The sequence below is a fragment of the Phyllobates terribilis genome, unplaced genomic scaffold (assembly GCF_046119375.1).
Source record: "Phyllobates terribilis strain yellow unplaced genomic scaffold, ASM4611937v1 Scaffold_13__5_contigs__length_258822181, whole genome shotgun sequence".
Classification (NCBI taxonomy): Eukaryota; Metazoa; Chordata; class Amphibia; order Anura; family Dendrobatidae; genus Phyllobates; species Phyllobates terribilis.
Genome location: NW_027362773.1, coordinates 181,975,108 through 181,988,739, shown reverse-complemented (window position 1 = coordinate 181,988,739; position 13,632 = coordinate 181,975,108). Strand labels below are relative to the sequence as shown.

At 44.7% G+C, this 13,632-nt stretch overlaps 1 non-coding gene across 1 annotated transcript; it reads left to right on the top strand.

The window, feature by feature from the left end:
* Window positions 1–12,817: 12,817 nt before the first annotated feature.
* Window positions 12,818–12,899, top strand: TRNAF-AAA (transfer RNA phenylalanine (anticodon AAA)). Its single transcript has one exon. It is a non-coding gene; the product is annotated as a tRNA-Phe (tRNA).
* The last annotated feature ends 733 nt before the right edge of the window (window positions 12,900–13,632 follow it).

Genomic DNA, 13,632 nt, shown 5'->3' with positions numbered 1-13,632 from the left:
GTTTGTAATATGCTGTACTGCATGGCTCTTGTAACGGGCATTGCAAGTTGCCCCATCCTAATTTTTGGCAGCTTTTGCTTGCAAGGCATAAGCAAATACTATGGGAGACCCACTCCCCAATAATGGGACTTATGTTTGTAATATGCTGTACTGCATGGCTCTTGTAAGGGGCATTGCAAGTTGCTCCGTCCTAATTTTTGGCAGCTTTTGCTTGCAAGGCATAAGCAAATACTATGGGAGACCCACTCCCCAATAATGGGACTTATGTTTGTAATATGCTGTACTGCATGGCTCTTGTAAGGGGCATTGCAAGTTGCTCCGTCCTAATTTTTGGCAACTTTTGCTTGCAAGGCATAAGCAAATACTATGGGACACCCACTCCCCAATAATGGGACTTATGTTTGTAATATGCTGTACTGCATGTGACGCGCCCCCTGGGCCGTGTGTACACGTGTGTGGGATACCCGGTGCCGGGTCTCTGGGGTCTGTAGTCTCCGTGGCGTTGACCCGGTCCCGTGGCTCAGGCTGGTCAAACCAGTGGCACTCTTTCTTATGTTTTGAGGTTAATTGTCCGACTGCGGCACCCGTGGATTGCGGTCAGGGAGTACCACCGCTGCGAGGCAGACCGCTGAGGCTGGTGTTGTGTGCGCAGCATAGAATGGGATAACTCCCCTCGGGAGGAGTATAGCCTCAGGGCAGTGAGTGTGGATGATGGGGGTGATGGTGCACGAGCGCAGCAGGAACGACTCAGAGTCTTTGCAGTGCAGTTCAGGGTCTTTACTGATGAATATAAGGTAGACCCTCCCGGGAGTACTGGCTAGCATATGAGGCCTGGTCAGTCTGTGAGCAAGCAGGTGTTCCCCTGGCCAGGTGGAGTTGTAGGCCTCCCCGTCTGTCTGCACTCTTCCTGGCTACCTTGCTGTAAGCGGGTAGAAGTAGCCCACGTCCCTGAGTGTACCGTGTAGTGCTCACCCGTATGGCTGGTGACTTGGGGCCTTCTGTTAGCCTCCACTCCACTATGGCGGTGCTGGTCCCTTGCTTGTGACTGAGTCTCCGGGCTTCTATGGCCAGAGGACCTGAAATCCCCTGCCGGCTGGTTTCTGCTGCTGGATATATAAGTCCTCACAGCTTCGGACTCCTGTGTCCGGTTCCTATTGTGTTCTGCCAGGGTGAGCTCTGCTCAGCTTCCAGCCCCTGGTCTTTAGCTCCTAGCTCCTACAGAGCTCCTTGCTGTTACTTTCCCTTGCTCTCACTCTGACTCTGACTGTTCTCTGACTCACTCAACCCCGCCCCAGATCCAGTTTATAAGGGCAGAATTCTCCCCTCCCAGGGGAGTGGCTCGAAATTTTTGGTAGGCATTGCACTCACTGTATGCCCTATAACTGTGTAGCCGAACAGCTCCTTTTGTTACAGAAATATATCCTACAAGACATATCTGGTTGACTGGCCTGATATTGATGTGAATGGTCCCTGTTCCTCCTGCTCTTTCTCCTTTGCCACCACCTCATCCATCATTTATCACCTGAAGCTTTGTTTTAACGGGAGTCATAGAACTGGGATAGTAGCAGGAAAACATCCAGCAATCCTCGGAGGAGGTAGGATATGCGCCAAAACGCGGACCACCTCAGGCCTAGCCGCTACTACATACATGCGCTTGCATTCCAAGAAAACAAAGCAGATGCTAACTTCTTTCATCATCATCATGCTCCTCACCTAGGCACTCTCAACTCCCCTGATGGAGAAGCCAGGGCCCACCGGAGGAGTCCGGTTCTCTGGTGGGCTCGTCCAATGCTGCCCTAAAGCAGGCCAGGCTAAGAAATGTGTGGGGGAAGGTGACAGGAGAAATCAGGGCGGCTGGGGACCGAGTATGGACACCTGGCCGCCACCTGGCGGCTGGGGACCGAGCGTGGACACCCGGCCGCCGGGCGGCTGGGGACAGAGTATGGATACCTCGCTGCCGAAGCGGCCATGATGTAGTGGCCAGCTTCGGCCTCCTCCAAACTAAAAGGCCCCATTTCAAGTGAAAGCTAGCAGTATGGTATTGCAGCCTGCGGGTGGGTGGGTGGTTGGCTGCATATTTTCGCTTGCATTGCAAGGAATGGGGGAGGTACAATTGAACACTGCCCTGGGACAAGGACTTGCCTTGCACGGGGATAGTTGCAAGTCTGCATCTTCTGATGCGGCAAGGATCACTTCTGATGGGCACACTTTTAGACAGTGACCTGGTGGTCAGAGATGCTTCCAGGGGTCTTCCCCATGCTGATCCCTTGACTTTTCAGCACTGTATGCATGTGTCACACAGCACATGGCCAGATAAGGTTGTAAAATGTTAAAATGACATTTCCCGGTGAATGCATTTGTCACGGTTGAAAGCAATACAAAAGTGCAAAAACGCATGAAAAATGCTACTTGTGAACATAGCCCAAGGTGTGGAGGATTATTTTTGTTTTTGGTTATTTATTTTACCTTATACACAAGTTTTTACCCTGGAAAGGAAATTCATTAACATATTACCGCGCGCCGGCATTTTGAAGCTTTTTTTTTAAGCTTTTTTCACTGTTTTCAGAACATTAACAATAAGAACATGGAAGAGTCCTGGAGCCATTTGGTGCACTGCATATGCTGCTACATGTTCACAGACTTGCCAGTGGAAAAGCCAAACTTCACATGCCAGAAATGCAAGCTTGTGTCCTTGTTGGAGGAAAAGTTGTGAAATCTAGAAGAGAGGTTAACTACCTTGAAAATCATTAAGGAAGGTGAAGAGTTCTTAGACAGAGCAGAATTATCTCTTCATGATTCAGAAAGAGAAGAAATTCGAACTGCACCTGACGAAACAGAGGAATGGTAGCATGTGACCCACAGAAGCAGGAGGATCGAGAAGCAGTCAGCACCCATACTGCTCAGGAACCAGTACCAGGCTCTCACGCAGGAGAACCATGAAGAAATACAGCAAAATAAGACTTTGCCAGCAATGAATAACCTTGTAAGCCCTCAGAATCCTCCTGGATGGAGAAAGAAGAATGTTGTGAAGAAAAAACGGAGAGTGGTGGTCATGGGGGATTCCCTGTTAAGAGGAACAGAGGCCGCTATCTGCAGACCAGACATAACCTCAAGAGAAATGTGCTGTCTTCCAGGAGCAAAAATTAAAGATGTGTCTGACAGGATATCAAGACTCTTCAGACCTACAGATCACTACCCATTCCTGCTAATACATGTGGGGACAAATGACACCACAGGAAAGGACCTGGAAACCATCTGCAGTGACTTTGAAGACTTAGGCAAGAAAGTGAAAGAATTGGGAGCGCAGGTGGTCTTCTCATCCATCCTCCCAGTGGATGGCCATGGAACAATGAGATGGAATAAGATTCTACAGGTGAACAACTGGCTACGTCGATGGTGCCGTCAACAAGGATTTGGATTTCTGGATCATGGAATGAATTACCTATACGATGGACTACTTTCTAGAGATGGGGTGCACCTTACGAAGACTGGAAAACATGTATTTGGAAGTCGCCTAGCTACACTCATCAGAAGAGCTTTAAACTAGAACAATGTGGGAAGGGAAGCAAAAGGCCAGAAAAAGCCATACAGCTGACAAATACTATTGAGATCTCTGCTACTGGAAGTGGAAAAGAAGAACAAAGACAAAAAAATCTAAATAATAAAAATATGGGAGGAAGAGAAACCAATCACAAACTAAAATGTTTTTATACAAATGCACAAAGCATGGGCAACAAACAAGGAGAATTGGAACTACTAATGCAGGAAAAGGAATATGATGTCATTGGAATCACTGAAACTTGGTGGGACGATACACATGATTGGAATAAAAGGCTAAAAGGATACAACTTATTTGCAAGAAACAGACTTGATAAACGAGGAGGAGGTGTTGCATTGTATGTTAGAAAAGCGTATATCTGCACAGAGATTGAAGCTTCAGAGACTGGGAGTTCCGTGGAAACTGTTTGGGTAAGAATACAAGGAGAGAACAACGGAAAGGACACCATTGTAGGCATTTACTACAGGCCACCTGGGCAAGCTGAATATATGGATGAACTCTTTATGTATCAAATGACCAAGTTCTCCAAATAATATGACGTAGTGGTCATGGGAGATTTCAACTATCCAGACATTTGTTGGGAATCTCTCTCAAGTAAAACTAACAGGTCAAGCAAATTCTTATCCTCTCTTGCTGACAACTTTATCTTCCAAAAGGTAGGGGAGAGAACAAGGGGATCTGCTACTTTGGATCTAATCCTTATAAACAGGGAGGAAATGGTTGAGGAGGTAAAGGTGGCTGGGACCCTAGGAGGCAGCGATCATGCTATTATAGAATTTTGGATAACTAGAGGAGGAAGACATGTGAAGACTCAAACTTCAAGGTTAGATTTTAGAAAGGCAGATTTTAAGAGTCTCAGAAAGAGAATAGGAGGGATCCAATGGCTGGATGTCCTTAAGGACAAAAATGTCCAGGAAGGATGGGAAATTTTTAAAAATGAGATTCTCAAAGCACAATCGTTAACAATCCCGAAAAGTAGGAAGAATGGGAAGCATTTAAGGAAACCAGGATGGATGAACACAGAACTTAAACACATGCTAAAAAGAAAGAAAGAAATGTTTATTAAATGGAAAGAGGGAGGCATATCTAAAGAAGATTATAATGCAGTCTGCAGATCCTGTAGGGCACGTATCAGGTTAGCTAAAGCTGACAATGAATTAAGGCTTGCAAGAGATGTCAAAAGCAATAAAAAAGGATTTTGGGGGTATGTCAAAAGTAAAAGAAAAGTCAAAGATGCTACAGGATTTTTACAGGATGAAAATGGAGAAATGGTAAGAGAGGATGTTGAGAAGGCCGAACTTTTTAATTCCTATTTTGCATCTGTTTTCTCTCAGAAAGAAAATGTAACATCAACTGATCTTCACTGTCCTTTTAAAGGAATAGAGGAATCCAAGTTATCTGTAAACAGAAAGATTGTGAGGGACTATTTAGCTAACATAAATGAGTTCAAGTCTCCAGGTCCAGATGAATTACACCCCAGAGTACTGAAGGAGATCGTAGAAGAAATTTTAGAACCACTCTCCATAATCTTTGAAAATTCTTGGAGAACAGGAGAAGTCCCAGAAGACTGGAGAAGAGCAAATGTTGTTCCTATCTTCAAAAAGGGGAAGAAGGTGGACCCAGGGAACTATAGGCCGGTGAGTCTAACTTCTATACCAGGAAAGATCTTTGAACAAATTATTAAACAACATGTATGTAAGTACATGGATAAGAATGAAGTGATTAACCAGAGTCAGCATGGGTTTGTAACTAACAAGTCAAGTCAGACTAACTTAATTTCCTTCTATGACAGAATCACTGACTGGGTGGATCAGGGAAATGCTGTAGATATAGTATATCTTGACTTCAGCAAAGCATTTGACAAAGTATCTCACACCATCCTTATTGAAAAAATGACCAAGTATGCAATGGACCAGGCAACTGTTAGGTGGATTCATAACTGGCTTAGTGATCGGACTCAAAGGGTGGTTGTAAATGGCTTCACATCCAGCTGGATGAATGTCTCAAGTGGGGTACCACAGGGCTCCGTCCTGGGACCTGTATTGTTCAACATCTTTATCAATGATTTAGATGAAGGAATTGAGGGTAAACTGATTAAATTTGCTGATGACACAAAGCTAGGAGGGATAGCTAATACTAGAGAAGAGAGAGAGAGGATTCAAAAAGACCTAAATAAACTGGAGCAGTGGGCAGCAACCAACAGAATGGTTTTTAACAGGGAAACATGCAAAGTACTACATCTGGGCAATAAAAATGAAAAAAGCATATACAGAATGGGAGGAATAGAGCTAAGCAACAGTACATGTGAAAAAGACTTAGGTATACTAATCGATCATAGACTGAACATGAGTCAACAGTGTGATGCAGCAGCAAAAAAGGCAAATACAATTCTGGGATGTATTAACAGAAGCATACAGTCTAGATCACGTGAAGTCATTATCGGTCTTTACTCCTCTTTGGTCAGACCTCATCTGGAATACTGTGTACAGTTTTGGGCACCACATTTTAAAAAAGACATAGACAAACTGGAGCAAGTTCAGAGAAGAGCGACCAGAATGGTGACTGGTCTGCAAACCATGTCCTATGAGGAACGGTTGCAGGATTTGGTAATGTTTAGCTTGCAAAAAAGAAGACTGAGAGGAGACTTAATAGCTGTCTACAAATATGTCAAGGGCTGTCACATTGTAGAAGGATCATCTTTATTCTCATTTGCACAAGGAAAGACTAGAAGCAATGGGATGAAACTAAATGGGAGGAGACACAGATTAGATATTAGAAAAAACTTTTTGACAGTTAGGGAGATTAATGAGTGGAACAGGCTGCCACGAGAGGTGGTGAGTTCCCCTTCAATGGACGTCTTCAAACAGAGGCTGGACAGACATCTGTCGGAGATGATCTAGTGAATCCTGCTTTGAGCAGGGGGTTGGACCAGATGACCCAGGAGGTCCCTTCCAACTCTACCATTCTATGATTCTATGATTCTATGATTCTATATTTCACAGGAAAACCGCTTCAGTTTCGTTTTTGAACGTTTTATTGTGAGCCCGCAAAAGTGGCTTAATACCTCTGACCACATTGTTGACAGCAGTGACCTGAGGGTCAGAAATGCTTCCAGGGGCGATCCCCATGCTGCCCCCATGTCTTTTGAGCACTGTCACTATCGTTTTGGGCACTTTTTAGGCTTTCTACAGACTGCCGGGGGTGCTGCCGCAAAAATGCTCGGGTCTCTCATAGACTAACATTGGGATCGTTGCTCGGGTCGAGCACCCGAGTATCACGGTAAGCTCAGCCCGAGCTTCGAGCACCCGAGCATTTTAGTGATCGCTCAACACTATCAGTCGTCATCTTGGTGAGGACACGGAAGTCTTGCCCGTTACCAGTCTGGCACCCATGGCTGACTTTATGTTACGCTGCCTTAACCGTGACCCTCGCATTGTCAAAATGTGACAGTCATTACTGGTTGATGACACTTTTAGACCCCCTCTACAAGGAGAACTTTCACTCTCTTATTCCTGAGTTGGAGAGGTCTACAAAAATGGGGCAGTACCAGAAGGCCCTTGCTGCAGAACTCTTAAAAAAATTCCCATCTGAACACGGTAGCGGCAGAGGTCACAGTTCGCTGCCCAACTAAGACCTACAGGCGAGAGAGACGCAACTCCAATCCAGCAGAGGCAAGGGAACACTGTCAATGTTCTAGTACAGTTTTCTGAGACCTGCCCAGCTTACAGGTCCTGAGGCGCAGGGTACTCTCACAAGGAGTGGAAAGTTTCAAAAGATGGTGAGGGAGTACCAGCGTCCTCCGTGATTCCTCTGTGCCTTTTAATTATTGGGTATCCAAGCTGGACACTTGGAATGACCTCACTCTGTATGCCTTGGAGGTCCTGGCCTGCCCTGCCGCTAGCGTGTTATCGGAGCGTGTTTTTAGTGCCGCTGGGGGAATTATAACTGATAAGCGCACTCACCTGTCAACTGTCAATGCTGACAAGCTGACCCTTATCAAAATGAACAAGGGCTGGATTGGGCCAGACTTCTCATCACCACCAAATGACAGCAGAGTAACATAAAGTCAAATCCACTGTGTTATTTCGGGAGGTGTATTCCCATGCATCGCTTCACACCCACACATGGGTATACGCTTCCTCATTTCGGCTGTTTTTTGCTCTTCTCCTTATCCTCAGCCTCCACGACCACTATACCACCAGGGTGACCGTGGTCCATGTTGCCAGCATTGCAAGTTCCTCTGTCCTAATTTTTGGCAGCTTGTGCTTGGAAGGCATAGGCAAAGACTATGGGAGACCCACTCCCCAATAATGGAAATAATGTTTTTAATATGCTGTACTGCATGGCTCTTGTAAGGGACATTGCAAGTTCCCCCATCCTAATTTTTGGCAGCTTTTGCTTGGAAGGCATAGGCAAAGACTATGGGAGACCCACTCCCCAATAATGGGAATAATGTTTTTAATATGCTGTACTGCATGGCTCTTGTAAGGGGCATTAAAATCGTCTTGTTAAGCTACTGTGACCTCCATGTCTCTTCCAAGGGTCGTTAATATTGTCTTCTAATTCCACTGCGACCTCCACCACTCTTCCAAGGGGCATTAAAAGCATCTTGTTAAGCTACTGTGACCTCCACGTCTCTTCCACAGGGCGTTGATATTGTCTTTTTATTCCACTGTAACCTCCACCACTCTTCCAAGGGGCATTGATATTGTCTTTTTATTCCACTGCGACCTCCACCACTCTTCCAAGGGGCATTAAAACCGTCTTGTTAAGCTACTGCGACCTCCACATCTCTTCCAAGGGGCATTAAAACTGTCTTGTTAAACCACTCTGAACTCCACGTCTCTTCTAAGGGGCATTAAAACCGTCTTGTTAAACCACTCTGAACTCCACAGCTCTTCCAAGGGGCATTGACATGTTGTTTTTAATTACCTCTAACCTCCACGACTCTTGCAACGGGCATTGCATTTCCTCCTAATTTTTGTCAGCTTTTGCTTTTCAATGCATAGGCAAACACTAAGGGACACCCACTCCCCAATAATGGGTAGAAGGTTTTTAATACACTGTAATCCACATCTGTTTCAAGGGGCATTGCAGTGCCTAATAATTTTTGGAAAGCCTTCCATTCCCTGCTTAGGCCAACAGTGTACAGGAGATCCAGTTGCTATAAATGGAAAAAACGGTTTAGTTAAGGCCCTCTGACCTCCATGTCACTTCCAAGGGGCATTGGAGTGCCTCAAAATTTTTGGTAGGCATTGCATTCACTGTATGCCTTATAACTGTGTAGCTGAACCGCTCCTTTTGGTACAGAAACATATTCTACAAGACATGTGTGGTTGGCTGGCCTGATATTGATGTGAATGGTCCCTGTTCCTCCTGCTCTTTCTCCTTTGCCACCACCTCATCCATCATTCATCACCTGAAGCTTTGTTTTAACGGGAGTCATAGAACTGGGATAGTAGCAGGAAAACATCCAGCAATCCTCGAAGGAGGTAGAATATGCGCCAAAATGCTGACCACCTCAGGCCTAGCTGCTACTACATACATGCGTTTGCATTCCAAGGAACAGAAAGCGAAGGAGGTGGATGGCCTCATGATCATGAATAATTTACTCATTGTGTAGGAGGCCGATCACTGCTGCTGTCTACCTTCTGAACTTTGTTTTGAAGCCTGTTTGACCCAGGACCCGCAATCCTCTATGTCTGGAGGACGTGTTGCATCCCAGTGTCCAACTGTGTCCCGGCTTCCACAATATTAACCCAGTGTGAAGGCGTCAGTGAGATGGACCATTCCTGCCCACATTCACTTGTCCACGTGTTTTTGGTTAGGCTGTCCTTCCCACTAAATGCACTGAGGAGGGCACAGGTAATGTTTTGGTATGCACGCTTGTGTATAAGGCGCACCGGGACAAATAGGGGCAGCTGGGGACCGTTTATGGACACCCGGCCACCCCCACGCGGCTGGGGACTGTGTGTGGGCACCCGGCCGCGGGGCGGCTGGGGACTGAGTATGGACACCCGGCCGCCCCCTGGCGGCTGGGGACCAAGCGTGGACACCCGGCCGCCGGGCGGCTGGGGACTGAGTATGAATACCAGACTACCGACGCAGCCATGACGTGGTGGCCAGATTCCACCTCCACATGCCTAAAAGGCCCAATTTCAAGTGCAAGCAAGCTAGCAGTATGGTATTGCAACCTGGGGGTGGGTGGGTGGCAGGCTGCATACTTGCGCTTGTATTGAAAGTTATGGGGGAGGTACAATTGAACACTGCCCTGGGACAAGGACTTGCACAGGGATAGTTGCAAGTCTGCATCTTCTGATGCGGCAAGGATCACTTCTGATGGGCACACTTTTAGGCAGTGACCTGGGTGTCGCAGATGCTTCCAGGGGTCTTCCCCATGCTGTTCCCATGTATTTTTAGCACTGTATGCATGTGTCACACAGCACATGGCCAGATAAGGTTGTAAAATGTTAAAATGACATTTCCCGGTGAATGCATTTGTCACGGTTGAAAGCAATACAAACGTGCAAAAACTCATAAAAAATGCTACTTGTGAACATAGCCCAAGGTGTGGAGGAGTATTTTTGTTTTTGGTTATTTATTTTACCTTATACACAAGTCTTTACCCTGGAAAGGATGTTCCTTAACCCCTTTCCGTCCTGGTCAGTAATAGTACGCACCAGGTCGGGAAGGCCGGTTCAGCGGGGGCTCCGGCGGTGAGCCCACACTGAAGCGAGCACATGTCAGCTGATTATTCGAATCGCAATCCACCCGCGGCTGTTAACATGTTAAATCTCTGACAGTTGCATTTAACTCGTGCTTCCGGGAGTCCTAAGCCCCGCCCATCAGTGACCCCGTCACGTGATCGCGGGTCACCAATGGGTGGGCATGACAACTCAGGGTCTGCAGCAGATGCCTGTGGTTGTCATGTCTCAATTGCTATGAGCGCCACCTAGTGGTCAGCACTCATAGCAAGTGAGCATTTCTCCTGCATACAAGCGATCTGCTCATCGCTTGTATGCAGTAGAAGCAATCAGACAACTGCTGCTTCTAGTCTCCTCTGGAGACTATAGAAGTAAGCAGAAAGTGTAAAAAAAAAGTTTTTAAAAAAATAAAAAAAATAAAAAATATATAAAAGTTTAAGTCACCCCCCTTTCGCCCCATTCAAAATAAAATGTATATATATATAAAAAAAAACCACATACACATATTTAGTATCGCCGCGTTCAGAATCGCCCGATCTATCAAAATAAAAGAAGAATTAATACAATCAGTAAACGGCGTAACGAGAAAAAAATTTTAAACGCCAGAATTAAGTTTTTTTGGTCGCTACAACTTTGCAATAAAATGCAATAACGGGCGATCAAAACATCGGATCTACCCCAAAATGGTATCAATAAAAACGTCAGCCCGGCACGCAAAAAATAAGCCCTCACCTGGCCCCAGATCCCGAAAAATGGAGAAGCTAAGGGTCTCAGAAAATGGCGTCATTTTTTTTGGTTTTTTTAGCAAGCTTTGGATTTTTTTTTCACCCCTTAAATAAAAAAAAACCTATACATGTTTGCTGTCTAGAACTCGTACCGACCTGGAAAATAATGATGGCAGGTCAGTTTTAGCAATCTGTGAACGTGGTAAAAAAAGGACCCAAAAAACAACTGTGGAATTGCATTTTATTTGCAGTTTCACTGCACTTGGAATTTTTTTCCCATTTTCCAGCACCCAATATGGTAAAACCAGTGATGGTGTTTAAAATTACAACTCGTCCCGCAAAAAATAAGCCCTCACATGGCCATATTGAACGAAAATTAAAAAAGTTCTGGCTCTGGGAAGAAGGGGAGCAAAAAAGGAAAACACAAAAACAGAAAGACCAATGGTCGTTAAGGGGTTAACATATTTCACAGGAAAGCACTTTCACTTTCATTTTTGAACGTTTTATTATGAGCCTGTAAAAGTGGCTTAATACCTCTGACCACGTTGTTGACAGCAGTGACCTGGGGGTCAGAAATGCTTCCAGGGGCGATCCCCATGCTCTCCCCATGTCATTTGAGCACTGTCACTATCGTTTTGGGCACTATTTAGGCTTTCTACAGACTGCCGGGGGAGCCGTCGCAAAAATGTTCGGGTCTCCCATAGACTAACATTGGGCTCGCTGCTTGGGTCGAGCACCCGAGTATCACAGTGAGCTCGGCCCGAGCTTCGAGCACCCGAGCATTTTAGTGCTCGCTCAACACTAATTAGAACTCAGATCACTGGATTCAGAGTGAATTTCTCACATTTCCACAATGTACACATGCTCTTTTACCATTTTCAAAAGAAAATCCAGCCAGCTTCTTTGGTCAAATCTCAGTGGAACCTGCGAAATTCTTTGTTCACAGCGGTTTTATCTTTTCTGCTCACACTCAATTTGCCAATGCACATGGTTTAACATAAAAAGAGAAAGTTAAAATCCACATGGCAAAAAAGATCTATCTATCAAGAAAGTTTAACTCAAAAGTTAAACTTGACTTCATGAAGCTAAACTCATATCATCTATGTCACAACAAGCAATCATACTCTATGACTTGTGCCAATGTTCGCATGACACTTTTTTCAGGTGGTTGAAACTGACCAGGATTTCAAGCAGAAACGGCCTCAAGAATTGAGAGCGATTCTTTTCCTGAATCACCCTTTTTAGTGTTTTCCAGCATTTTTGTAAACATAGTTTGGTGATGTTTTTCTAAGTATTGTTTTTGGCATCAATTTAGTTTGTTTAAGTTTCTTTTTGCTCGCAAAATGCTGTGAACGTCACTCAGGAACCTTCCAGGGATCTTTCTAACCTACTCATTGACTTGTATAGCAAGTATAAAGCAAGCAAAATATACATGAAAAATGATATGCTCACTTCTGTTAACCGCTTGGCGTTTTGGTAAACTTAATGAGGTTAAAAGACGACCCATACCTGATCATATGAACAGCAAGTCTTTTTGCATGGAAAGGAATCTGTTCAAACTATTGAGCATTTTCAAAGCCTTTTTCAGGAGGTGTTTGGAACAAAATCACTCTAAATCCGCCTTATGAATTTTAATCAACCTTGAACTGTAAAAGGTTCCAATTGATGATACGTTTAAATCAGATTTTTACATTTCAGTGAGGCCTGGAATTTTGTTTCCAATTGAAATCTTCCATTTTCTGAAATGTCTTCCAGAAGGATAATCACTGATATTGATCATGGTGCTCTAAGAATAGGTGTGAAACTCATAAGCATGAAACAGCATCTGAGTAGTTGTGGCCGAGTGGTTAAGGCGATGGACTAAAAATTCATTGGGGTCTCCCTGCGTAGGTTTGAATCCTGCCAACTATGTTTAACTTCATGTAATATTTTGACAAATTACCTGTGTAGATCAATTTCCACATTCCCAAGTCTATCCCCCACAGAAATGGTCTGTAATCTTTGGGTTGTATTTGTAGAACCAGCTTAACAGCATCTGTAGATCTTCTTTTGATTAGTCAGTCTGGTGCGATGTCACTTGTGCATCACACCACCAATCAAACAAAGCTCAGAGGGTGCCATCAGGTATGTGGTGCAAATCCTCCTTTTTTCCAGTGAACACAGTTCACTGCCGTGAATGATGGACTGGGATATGAACTTTGATTTGCACCAACTCTACTTGAATTATGTTTCCGATGGAACCTTTAAGCACACCATGAAAAATCTTTAGTGACTTCTGGATGAGCAGAAGTTTTGCAATTTCTTTTTTTCTCACCCTTTTTCCAGCTAATAGATCCAGCACGTTAATTATTAGCCAGATTTCATCAACATTTTAAAACTGTCCTTCTTGTGATATCATGGAACTTTAAGCACACTTGTGGAATAAAAATGGAGGAGATATTAATTTACCAATGTGTATTAGATATACATTTGCGGAACAGCTTTAGAACCAGTTTTCATCATAATTAGAGATGAGCGTTGTTCGATTCGAACTGTTCGCCAATCTCAAATTCGAGCTGTTTTGTGCGGTGTTCGGGCCATTCGGCGAACATGAACGATTTGAGAAAAATTCGGCTGTTCGAGGTTATGTTCGATAACTGTTCGT